Source organism: Eptesicus fuscus, chromosome 2, assembly GCF_027574615.1.
Source record: "Eptesicus fuscus isolate TK198812 chromosome 2, DD_ASM_mEF_20220401, whole genome shotgun sequence".
Classification (NCBI taxonomy): Eukaryota; Metazoa; Chordata; class Mammalia; order Chiroptera; family Vespertilionidae; genus Eptesicus; species Eptesicus fuscus.
This window is the reverse complement of record NC_072474.1, coordinates 94,257,305-94,269,731: the sequence shown is the minus strand read 5'-3', so window position 1 is coordinate 94,269,731 and position 12,427 is coordinate 94,257,305. Positions and strand designations below refer to the sequence as shown.

Sequence of the window (12,427 nt, the reverse complement as noted above, 5' to 3'; positions counted from 1 at the left end):
CTTACTGGAATTGCCTGAGTCTTGCAGATTGGACTAAAATTCAGTCCTACCTGCACCCCTCATTAGTCAGTGGTATAGAGGTCAGGGAAAATTGGGTCAGTTGTAGAAAGTTCTCTTTGCACATGTAAGCCTGGTGTGAGTAAATCTGAGGCTGGACCCTACCTGACCTGAATCACACAGACCCTTGCTCAGGCAAAATATGGTCCAAGACATCTTCTGGCTCTTGGTGAATGAGGGTCCTATAAGACCTTCTTAGCTAAAAGGGTGGGGTATCAAATACTGAAGCAGTATTCCAATGTCATTGTACCCATTCCATCTTCCTGTGCCCTCACAACAAGATAGCCCAGTGGCCCCTGGTGTTCCAGTCCTCAGCACTGCTTCTGGCCAAACCTGAGATCCATGCTTTTCAGAGAGACCCTCCCTCTGTGTCAGGTTGGTTGCTGATGGGGCTAGTCCTGCGTCTCCAAAACAGAGGGAGCCAAGTGCTGCGTCTGTAGGTGCTGGGGGTGGCGTGTGTACACAGGCACCGGAGTCTCCCTTCTCCTGCTAGTGGTGGTGTGTGTGTGCATGTGTGGGGGATGTGTAGGGGAAGGGTGGTTTGGAGAATAAGGTCAGCAGAAAAGTACAGCACATTGCTTGAGGTGTGGTCTGCTGGCAGGAAAGGACTAGAGAAGTTGACAGTTTCACATCAATTCCTTCCCCAAGCAAAATTTCACTGGTTTTGTTTCCCAGCCTAACTAACTGGAGCATAAATACTAAATTTAATTAGTTAATCATTTTAATTAAATTGTGTGAATTTCTCTGTTGTGTTTTGTACTGGGTTGAATAATGTCCCCTCCCTAAATTTAGGTTCACCCAGAACCTCAGAATACACTTTTATTTGAAAATAGGGTCTTTGCAGATGTAATTAGTTAAGATGTGGTCATACTGAATTAGTACTCCCTAAACCAACATGGCTGGTGTCCTCATAATAAAAGGTAATGACACACGGAACACACACACACACACACACACACACACACACACACACGAAGAACACATATGATGGCAGAAGCAAAGAATGGAAATGATGTATCTGCAAGCCACAGAACACCGAGTATTGCCAGCAACCATCAGAAGCTAGGAAGAGACAAGGAAGGGTTCCCCTACAGTTTCAGACAGGGTGTGGCCCTGCTGACTCCTTGCTTTTGGGCATCTAGCACCCAGATAGTGAGAGAATACATTGCTGTTGTTTTAAGTCACACAGTCAGTCTGTGGTGCGTTAGTTGTGGCAGCCCTAGGAAATACATGCTGGGGGAGGAGATGTCATAATAAAACATACTATCTAATAAGGAGGGAATATGCAAATTGACTGTCATACCGTCACAAAGATGGTAGCACCCATAGCCACAAGATGGCGGCACCCAGTCCCCTCAGCCCCACCAGAGTCTCCCAATCCTTTCAGCCCCGCCTGGGGGGTGGCAGGCTGCCCAGCCACCCAGGGCCGCCTGAAGCTTAGGTAACCAGGTCTGGCCGAGGCTTGCGCTGCTGGCAATGGCAGCAGCAAAGGTGTGATGGGGGCATCACCTTCCCCTGATCACCGGGTCACCTCCACCCCTGAGGGCTCCTGGACTGTGAGAGGGGGCAGGCCGGGCTGAGGGAATTTTCATGCACCGGGCCTCTAGTGCTTATATATAATAGCACATGCTTAGGGATGATCAGAGTGATGTAAATCCAGCCTACACAGGAACATTAGTCTTTATTAACAATTTCCGCTAACATTTAAGAAGTCCAATAGAAAGTGTGGAGCAACAGTTATTAAAGTCCCCTGCCCTATTCTCTAGCTTCAACCCCACCCACCCAATTCCTATCCCCCCCCCCCCCCCAAACCCTTTATCTAAGGGCATTCTGTTTCCCTCAGTTCCTCTTTCATCTCCCCTATCAATGAAGAGCTCAATCTGCCAAACCCAGTCTCTGGCCAGATCCACTCTCCTGACCCAGGCCTGTGGGGAATGTCCTTCTACTTTCCTGTGAGCCTCTCTGTCCACTTGACTACAAAGCTTCACCTTTCCTTAGAGGATGGGGGCAGGGCAAAAAGCTAAGCAGGGAGGGGAGGAGGAGGCTCTGAATCCCACACATTAAACAGTGATCCCCCATCACCCTCTTCCCTACACACACAAAACTTAACTTTTGTTCCCTTTGAAGGAATATTTGGATTAATGAAGCAGTTAGTAGAAGTCAAGCCTTACAGAAATGTCTACAGTGTTCACTGAATAACTGAAGCTTACAGTCCTTGCCAGTCATCGATCTATACTAATAATAGAGGAACATGTAAATTGTTCAGGATGCCATCACAGTAACAGTAACGACCAAACAGCAGGCTGTGTGGGGCAACAAGGCTGGCAGCGGGGTTAGTGAGGGACGACCAAATGACTGAACAGCAGGCTGCATGGGGTGACCAGGCCAGCAGGGGTGTTAGTGAAGGATGACCAAATGACTGAACAGCAGGCTGCGTGGGGCGACCAGGCCGACGGGGGTTGGGGGCAGTTGGGGGCAACCAGGCTAGCAGGCAGAGGCAGTTAAGGGTGATCAGACTGGCAAGGGGGGCAGTTAGGGGTGATCAGGCAGGTAGGCAGGTGAGCAGTTAGGAGCCAGCAGTCCTGGATTGTGAGAGGGATGTCTGACTGCCAGTTTAGGCCCGATTCCCGGGATCAGGCCTAAACTGGCAGTTGGACATCCCCCGAGGGGTCCCAGATTGGATAGGGTGCAGGCCAGCCTGGTCACCCCTAACTGCCCTCCCCTGCAGGCTTGATCATCCCCAACTGCCCTCCCTTGCAGGTCTGGTCCCTCCCAACTGCCCTCCCCTGCTGGCCTGATTGCCCACAACTGCCCTCCATTGCAGGCCTGTTCCCTCCCAACTGCCCTCCCCTGCTGGCCATCTTGTGGTCATAGAGACTGGTTGTTCGGTTGTTCCACTGTTCGGTCTATTTGCATATTAGGGTTTTATATATATACTAGAGGCCCGGTGCATGAAATTCACCGTGCACAAATTTTGTGCACCAGGCCTCTAGTCCTATCTAATAAAGAGGGAATATGCTAATTGACCATTACACCCTCACAAAGATGGCGGTGCCCACAGCCAATAAGGAGGGACTATTCTAATGGACTGCCGCACCCTCAAAGATGGTGGCGCCCACAGTCACAAGATGGCAGCACCCAGTTCCCTCAGCCCTCCCAGGGTGCAGGTGTATGGCACGGCCAGGCCTTCCCCCAGGCGGGCCCAGCCCCTCTGCACACCTGCCTCCAGAGTCGCCCAGTCCCCTCAGTCCCCAGCTGCCCAGATCTGGCCCGAGGTGCAGGCAAGCCTTGGATGTCAGCTGCCCAGTGGCCCAGGGCCATGCCAAGGTGCAGGCAAGCTTAGGATGGTGGCTGCCCAGCCGCCCAGGGCTGGCCCAAGGCATAGGCAAGCCTCAGATGCTGGCTGTCCAGATGATGCCTGAGGTGCAGGCAAGCCTTGGATGGCAGCTTCCCAGCTGCCCAGGGCCACCTGAGGCTCAGGTAACCAGGGATGGCCGAGGCTTGCGCTGCCGGCAGTGGCAGCAGCAGAGGTGTGATGGGGGTGTCGCCTTCCCCTGATTGCTGGGTTGCCTCCTGCCCCTGAGGGCTCCCGGACTGTGAGAGGAGGAAGGCTGGGCTGAGGGACCCCACCCCCTCCAGTGCATGAATTTTCATGCATCGAGCCTCTAATCCTATCTAATAAAAGAGTAATATGCAAATTGACCGTCACTCCAACACACAAGATGGCTGCCTCCATGTGGACACAAGATGGCCACCACAAGATGGCCAGCAGGGGAGGGCAGTTGGGAGGGACCAGGCCTGCAATGGAGGGCAGTTGTGGGCAATCAGGCCAGCAGGGGAGGGCAGTTGGGAGGGACCAGACCTGCAAGGGAGGGCAGTTGGGGATGATCAAGCCTGCAGGGGAGGGCAGTTAGGGGTGACCAGGCCAGCAAAGGAGGGAAGTTGGGAATGACCGGGCCTGCAGGGGAGGGCCATTAGAGGTGACCAGGCCTGCAGGGGAGGGTAGTTAGGGGCAATCATGCTGGCAGGGGAGTGGTTAGGGGGTGATAAGGCTGGCAGGCAGAAGCAGTTAGGGGCAATCAGGAAGACAGGCAGGCAAGCAGTTGGGAGCCAGCAGTCTTGGATTGTGAGAGGGATCGGGCCTAAACGGGCAGTCAGACATCCCTTGAGGGGTCCCAGATTGGAGAGGGTGCAGGCTGGGCTGAGGGACACACCCCCATGCACGAATTTCATGCACCGGGCCTCTAGTATATATATAAAACCCTAATATGCAAATAGACCGAACAGTGGAACAACCGAACAACCAGTCTCTATGATGTGTGCTGACCACCAGGGGGTGCGCGTGGAACATGGCAGGCATCAGCCGTGGTGGGATGGTAGAGCAGGTGAGCAGGGTTGCCAGACCAAGTCGGGGCGCTGGTCACTGTCATCAGGGCGAGCTCTGGTGGTTACTAAAATTCTTTGCTCCTGCATGCTGTGGTCCCACCCAGAGTTTGCACCTGCTGCCAGCGCTGGCCCCAATCACTTGGCACCATCAGTGGGTGCAAGCGGTGGCTGCCGGCCCTGATCACCCCTGAGGGCTTCTCTACCTCCCCCTGCTCCTGAGGGGTGATTAGGGCAGCAACTGCTGCTTGCACCCACTGACGGCGCTGGCTCTGCTCACACCCACTGCTAGTGCTGGCCCCAATTGCTCTACACCATCAGAGGGTGCGAGCGAGGCCGGCACCGTCAGCACATGGGAGTGGCGGCAGCAGGAGCAGGGGTGCCAGCAGACAGAGGACAAGGGGCTGCAGCAGGAGGGGCTGGGTGGGGACACAGAGGATGGGTCAAGACCCGCCCCTGTACCCACCACAGCCTCACGGCCCACAGTTCATTTCAAGGTGCACAAATTCATGCACTGGGCCCCTGGTTTATTATAGTCTCCCATGGACTATCATGGTTTTTCTCTAAATGTAGGTCTAGGAAGGGAACCAGTGGAGGAAGAAAAGGGGGCTAAGGATTAAGTACTCTAAGAGGAATCTTCTACCTCCCTCTCCCTTTCCCCCCTTCTCCCTCCCTTCCCCTCGCCCCTCTCCCCTCCCCTTTCTATCCCTCCTCTTGAAGGTTTTCATGCAATCTCAAATGATGCTATTTATGAGCACTGGTAAGAACATACATTAAATGCATAACATTTTCTTAAGAAAATGTATCACAGCTGTTTTATAATGAAGGCAATAATTAATTGGAGTAAAGAGAAGGTGTGGAATATAAAACATAAACTCTCCTTAGAGGTTTAAAAAGGAAGATAAAAATGCAACATCAACAGGGAACTCTTTTAGTACTCATTTTTAATAACATGACTTACATTACTTTTTTAAAGAACATTTTAACTCGTGCCTTCCTTTTTTATTTTTAAAATTTTCATGGGGCTGTGGAGACTCATGCTAGGTCTTGGGGGAGACATAGTAATTAGAGACATAAGAATAGCTAGCACAGCTTCACATGGAAAATGTCTCAACTGTGGTCGTCATGACATGGGTTTGGGAACAAGCCACCTCATTCCACAAGACAAAATTGGGTGAAAATAACTTAGTCATAAGGATGCAGAACTGAATCCCCAGGAAAGCATAAAATACATGCTCCAAGGCACACCTTTGAAGATGCCACATTTATCTTGGGCCAAGGATTGTTTACAGAATGCCGTGCGATCCACCCCCAGCTGAAACAAGAGACATGGAATGAATATTTTTAGGTCAATGAGTTTCATATTTTACATTTTCCCAGGTCTTCGGCTTCCTTGATTACTCATGTGGAAAGTACTTTAAGAAGAGAGAGTTCGAAGTTGTTGACTGTGACAAACAAACTGGAAGGTGGCTCCCATGAGCCTTTGCTTTTGGTGTTCATGCCCTTGTGTAATTTTGTTTCCTTGAGTGTAGTTAAGACCTGTGACTTGCTTCTAACCAATACAATATGGCAAAGTGATTGGGATGTAACTCCCGTGATCACATTACATTACATAAGACTCTGTCTTGATCGCAGATCACTCCAGAGTCTGACTCTCCTTGCTGGTTTTAAAGAAGCAAGCTTCTATGAGTCCTGCAGCTGCAAGAAAATGAACAATGCCAACAAGTGGGATGAACTTGGAAGCACGCCTCTCCCCATTTGAGCCTCCAGAGGAGAACCCAGCTCTGGCAGACAGACTTATAAAAGACCCAGGCTGGATGTGCCCAGGCTCCTGACCTATATAAACCGTGAGGTAGCCAATGAGTGTTGTTTTAAATCAGTAAGCCTGTGGTGATTTGTTACACAGCGGTACAAATGCATCCACTCGATACCTTATTTTTCAGCTAAGTACTCTTATACTGGGTTTCTCGCTTCAAGAGTTTGGAAACCATTGATTGGAATCCGGAACTCAGAATTTAAGAAGTACAGGAGGCCATATTTAAAATAAATTTTTTTTTAATATTTTTATTGAGGTATTATATGTGTACATATCTTACTATTACCCCCCCACCCCACACCCACACATGCCCTCCCCCCCCAGAGTTTTGCGTCCATTGTTTATGCTTATATGCATGCATACAAGTCCTTCGTTTGATTTCATAACTCCCCCACCTTTTATAGGGCCGAGGTGGCCCGGAGATCTGAAAGCACTGGCGGGAGCTGGTCCACTTCCTCCCCGCTTCCCCGGGAGCTGCACCTCGCCTCCCGGTGACCTGGCTGGGAAGGGCTCTTAGGCGTCTGGAACCCACTGTGAAGGTGTTTGTGTCCCGCGCAAGCAGGTGCCCACGCCTGAGCATCCCTGGCGCTGATGGAGCAGTAGACAATGCCCTCCTCAACCAACGGGCCCCAGACAAGAGTGGCTACAGCGTGGTGGCAGCCTCGACAACATTAGGAATCTCTCCACTGTCCCGAAGGCCGTTCATTTCCGAGAACAGGCCACCTGTTTCAGTACTAAAAATGGAATCCAGGTGACAGTGGGAAACGCAAAGTGTGTGCAAGCAAATGCTTGTATTCAGGCTGGAATATTTCAAGACTTTAAAGTTCAGGAAGAGACTGCTACTTTCCTAATTAATTTAACTGTCCTTTTAGACTACTTACCTATTTTTGGATCAAGTCCCGTGCCAGTCAGGGGGGCTCCGTGAAGCATTTTCTGAATTGGATATGACAAGTGAGGTCCTACAGGTCACATTGTCTCCTGGCAAGCCTTATTTCAGGTTATCTACTTTAGGGAATGCAGGAAGCTCCCACCTTGACTATCCCAAAGATTCTGATTTGATGGAATCCACTAATTGTAATGAAACCCAAGTCAACAGATTTCTTTACTGAAGTCCTCTACAAAGGCATTAGTCCTGTCGTGCAAGGTGCCTATTTGGACAGATAACCGAGGCTTCCTCTCATTACAGTATATGGTTAGAAATGAAGATGGACAGGTATGTTTTGTAGAGTATTACTGCTGCCCTGAGGAAGAAGTTCCTGATTCAGAATCTAGAGTATGACAATGCACCGTGACATTTTATGTCTGCATTCATGATAGGTCACATTCACATTCTCATGATTTTGTACTGGATTTCCTAAACAGAAGAGGCATGGAGGAGACAGGAGCAAGATCCCTGTGCCTTAAGTCACTGTGTAAGTCAATGTTTTCATGTAGTCACAGATGACCCAGTACTGGACTATCCTGTGGTTCTGTCTTTTGAACTCATAGGAATTATGAACCATGATGAAGAAATTATATATTCTATTTAAGTAGGACATTTCAAAAGGCTGAAAATTTAAAGTTTGATAGAGCCATATGTGAAATGTTCTTTTATTTATTTGCTGTAGAGGGCCGCCTGGGAAGGCACATGGGCATTTTCCTTAATTATTGTCAGCTGAACTCAGGGCAATAGGCAGAGCCACGCCCTGGGAACATGCTTCCCCAAGAAGGCTGGACATGTTGTCAGCTTGACTTCATATCAGCCCAGGTGTCAGCAGGGGCGGGTCTAGATATGTAAATCCAGTAATGCTGGGGCCTACTTAAGAATGCAAATAAGCTCCTTTGATCCTAAGTTTTGGTGTTCCTTGATTTTTGGGATATAAAAATAAACGCGCCGCGTGGCTCAGACAGTGTCTGTCCCTCCATCAGAGTGACAGCATCCCACCCAGCTCCCAGCTTTTAAATCTATTTCTGCGTCTTGTCTCTTTCTTTCTTTTATTTCTTAATCCCCAGCTCCTCCACTCAGGAACCTGACCTGTTTTCCTTTTCCATGCGGGATGCGGAAAAGAGAGAAACACCCCCCACAATTTGCTATGAGAAAAAGCAAAGGCATATGGGTATTGCTTATTAACTTGAATTCTGGAGAATATATCTTAAAGCAGTGTTTCTTAAAGGGTTGTGCCCAGACCAGCACCATCAGCATCACCTAGAAACTTGTCATAAACTCTGCAGAAATTCTGATATATGCCAAAGTTTGAGGAACTGTGTGAAAGGATACTTAAAAAAAAAAAAGTCATTTAATTGCATTGAAGTGGTTGCTTTCCTATGTAATTTCTTCACAAACCTTCTGAAGCTTAGTCATCACTAAACAAGTCTGAATAATTATATGATTTATTTTGAAAGTATTCATTTTGAAGAAATCTATGAACAAGATCTAAATAAATAAATAAGTAAATAAATAAATTTTATGAAGTAGTCAAAGTTAATCTTTGAATTTCCCTCTGACCACTCCACAGTTTCTTTAAGTGCTTCCTGCTTCATTTGCTGCTACGTCAGGCCTCAGGCCTCCTTCCTTCCCTCCCTTCACCCCCTCAAAGCGCACCTGCTCAGCATCATATTCTCTTGTGACTCCATCATGATCTTTCAACAAACTTTATTTTATTTACTTACCAAACATATAAATCCATGCTGTATTCAAAGTATTTTTACGGTTGACTCACATACGTTTGATAACAACCCTATAATGTCGGTACTATTGTTATCCCATTCTTCGGATGAGGAAGTTATGCTGTTACAGTTATTCTAATAAAATGCATGCACTTCTGTGGAAATAGGCAGTAACAGTGAAAGCTTCCAGTGATTCTAGAAATGTTTAAAGGGCTTGTAGGAAAACAGAAAGCAACTCTAGCTCCTCTCCTGGTAGAAGTTTCAGGGTAACAGAGAATGCACCTTTGGAGAAAGAGATCCATTAACATTCTTTCCGTCATTCTCCTAGAATCTCCTACGTGGTCAGGGAGAAGGGTTCAACTCGCCCCTACTGCAACTCCAATCCCCTCTGAGTAATTGGCTGATGGTCCACAGCCAGGACCACATTTCGTTCACTGCTGTATCCTTTGTCCAGTGGTGCCCAGTTCCTCACGGGGGTCCTAAAGTACATCGAATGACTGGCTGACTGAATGGGAACTAAGAAGCTTCAACATTCACTTAAGCAAGAAAGTGTTCCTGGACTAGAAAACATAGATGTCATTGCACCTTAAAGGATGATAAGCCTCAGTGCAAAAAGGAAGGAAATTATTCCAGATATACAAGATAATAGAAGAAAGGAGAAGCAAATGGATATTTTTAAAATAATTTAATTAGGAAAACAACAGAAATGAATCAGAAAGAGGAAAGAGGATGAAGTTGAGGGCACACTAGAAGTTTCCAAGGTTAATCAAAATAAGTTGAACATAAAGTAAAAAGGCAACAGATAAAACTATCAGGCAACCAGAAATGCTGAATTCTCTGGTTCCAGGAAATGACTAGAGAAGGAAGTTGACAGGAGGTGGGAGAATATAAATAACTAGAGGCCCAGTGCACGAATTCATGCACCAGTGGGGTCCCTCAGCCTGGCCGGGAGGATCTGGCTGAAACCAGCTCTCCAACATCACCCAAGGGGTCCCAGATTGCGAGAGGGTGCAGGCCAGGCAGAGGGACCCCATGGTGCACTATTGGGGCCGGGGAGGGACACGGGAGGTTAGCCAGCGGGGAGAGATCACAGGAGGGCTCCAGGGCGTGTCTGGCCTGTCTCACTCAGTCCCATCTCACTCAGTCCCAATTGACTGGACCCTAGCAGCAAGCTAACCTACTGGTCAGAATGTCTGCCCCCTGGTGGTCAGTGCATGTCATAGCAAGCGGTTGAGCATCTTAGCACATCATTAGCATATTATGCTTTGATTGGTTGAATGGTCGACCAGTTGACTGGACACTTAGCATATTAGGCTTTTTTATTATATAAAATGATAATGGCTACCTTTTATGGATAATATTCTATTCTAGGCAGGATTCTCATTGTTTTGTGCTTATTAATTCATTTCAGCACAACTCTGTGAGGTATTTTATTATTATTATCACCACCATTTTACAAATGATTAAAGGGAGTAACAGGGAGATTAAGTAACTTGTTTAAGGTCACACAGCTTAAAAGTGGCAAAGCTGAGGATTGAATCTAAGCAGTTTGCTCAGCCTGTACCATTCATCATTACCACTTATCACCTCTCCTATAGTACAGACAACTTCTATGTAAGTGCAGTAGCCATGTCAAGCAAATTAACTATTTAAGTTGTTTTTAAAAGAGTTTTTGTTATGCAAAAATCCTCTTACCACAAATTCCTTATAACCAGATTGCACCCCCTCTGGATCCCCTCCTTTATAGAAATTCTAGAGCTGCCATCTTACTAACATCTGGCTGAGAGCTAAAGGTAGCCACTAGTGGAGACTCTTAGGAATAGGAAGCAATTAAACTCTTCCAAAACTAGAGGGATTCTCCCTAAACTAAATGAGATTGAGGGAATAAAAAAGATGGGGCAGGAAGCTGTTCTAGATTATAAGTAATGGAGACATTACTACCAATACAATGCATGAAATTTGATTTAAAAAAACAGCTATAAAAGACAGTTGGGGCCTGGTTAAGAAATTTATTATTGGACTAGGTAGTGGATGATATTAAGGAATTACATATAGTTCATTTTCTCAGGTCTGATTATGATGATAATGTGGTCATGTCAGAAATGCTGCTCCATATTGTTAGGAGATGGGCACTGAATGAAGCATTTAGGGCTGAAGTGTCATGATTTCTGAAATGAACTTTCCAATGGTTTGGAAAGAAAAGTAGATAGAAAGATGAACTGCTTAGTAAGTAAAATATGGCAGAATATTAACAGTATTACATTTGGTGGAGGCAAGCAGATGTGCGCTGAAATAATCTTTCAGGTTTTCTGTAACGTATTTTCATAAAAAGTTTTGCAGGAAAGAACTTAGAGGGAGGAGGCAGTGATTGCTTACAGATAGGCCACTGTGAAGGCCTTGGAGGTGAGTTACAAACCTCCGGTTGACCACGGGGGATTGAATGCAAATACTTTCTCAATAAAACAAATACAGCACTGGACCGCGGACCGGATGGGAGATCTGGTGGCTTTTCCAATAAAGATAGCAGGGGCAGCAGGCGCGGCAATAAAACTGCCTGAACTCAGCCGGAAAGTCAAGAAGACCAGACCTGAGATGGGGGAATATACGTGTTCCGGTGATTTTCTGTGAACAGCTGGAGCTGGGCTGCTGGGGATGCAACCCTCCCTCCACGCTCACTCCTCCCGTGACCCGGGCCAGTTACTTAACTTCTCTGACACCTACTTTCCTCTACTAGGACCTAACCCATGGAATTGCCGTGTCTGACAATTAGACAGAACAGTCTATATAAAATGCTTAACACAGGGTAGGCCTCACAGTGAGCATTTAACAAATGTTAGTCCCATTTTTGTCACACGCGGGGGAAGGATGCGGTAAAAGAGATCACTTGTTTGCCACTGACGACAGCAGCAAAAACATCCCAACCCACATCTCCTGCAGCTCCTTACAATGTGTGTTCGGGTTATTTCATTTCTTTCTTTTAAGTGCAATTGTGTGGCCCGGGGTTAGCAGTGATGCTGATGGAGTTAAACAGTGGAGATTACCTGGTAGCATGAAAAATAAACACTGAGGTCTCTGCTCAGCGTTTATCTGCAACGATCCCTCATCTTTGCCAGGTAGTTATCTCTCCCCAGCAGACAGTTCTCCAGCACCAGTGGAGGCTTCCATTAACATCACCACTTGAGCCCAGCCTCGGCAGGCTGCTCAGGGGCCCCCGGCTGCTTGTGAAGTCTTAGGGGCCTCATGTCCTTTTGGAATGAAAAAGAGAAAGTAAGTTATTCAAGCACATTGATTTTAACCTCGGCACATCCTTGACTCGTCCTTCCTGAAAGTGTATCACTGCCAAGAATACTATCTGTAGCAATTCAGTGCCAGCTTTATTGAGGATTCGAGGGTTGGGGATAACAGAACATTACTAGTGGCTGGTTTCTAACTGTTGGAGGGTGGGAAAGGGGCAGGGGCAGGTGGGGTGGTCTCAGGAGACTTTGAATCACCAGGGAAGCCTTCTGGCCATACAGTCCAGATCAT

General features: G+C 47.4%; 1 pseudogene; it reads left to right on the top strand.

Annotated features, from left to right (window-relative positions):
- LOC114231032 (cell cycle checkpoint protein RAD1-like) overlaps positions 1 to 7,535 on the top strand; it is a 123,071-nt pseudogene extending 115,536 nt beyond the window's left edge.
- The last annotated feature ends 4,892 nt before the right edge of the window (positions 7,536 to 12,427 follow it).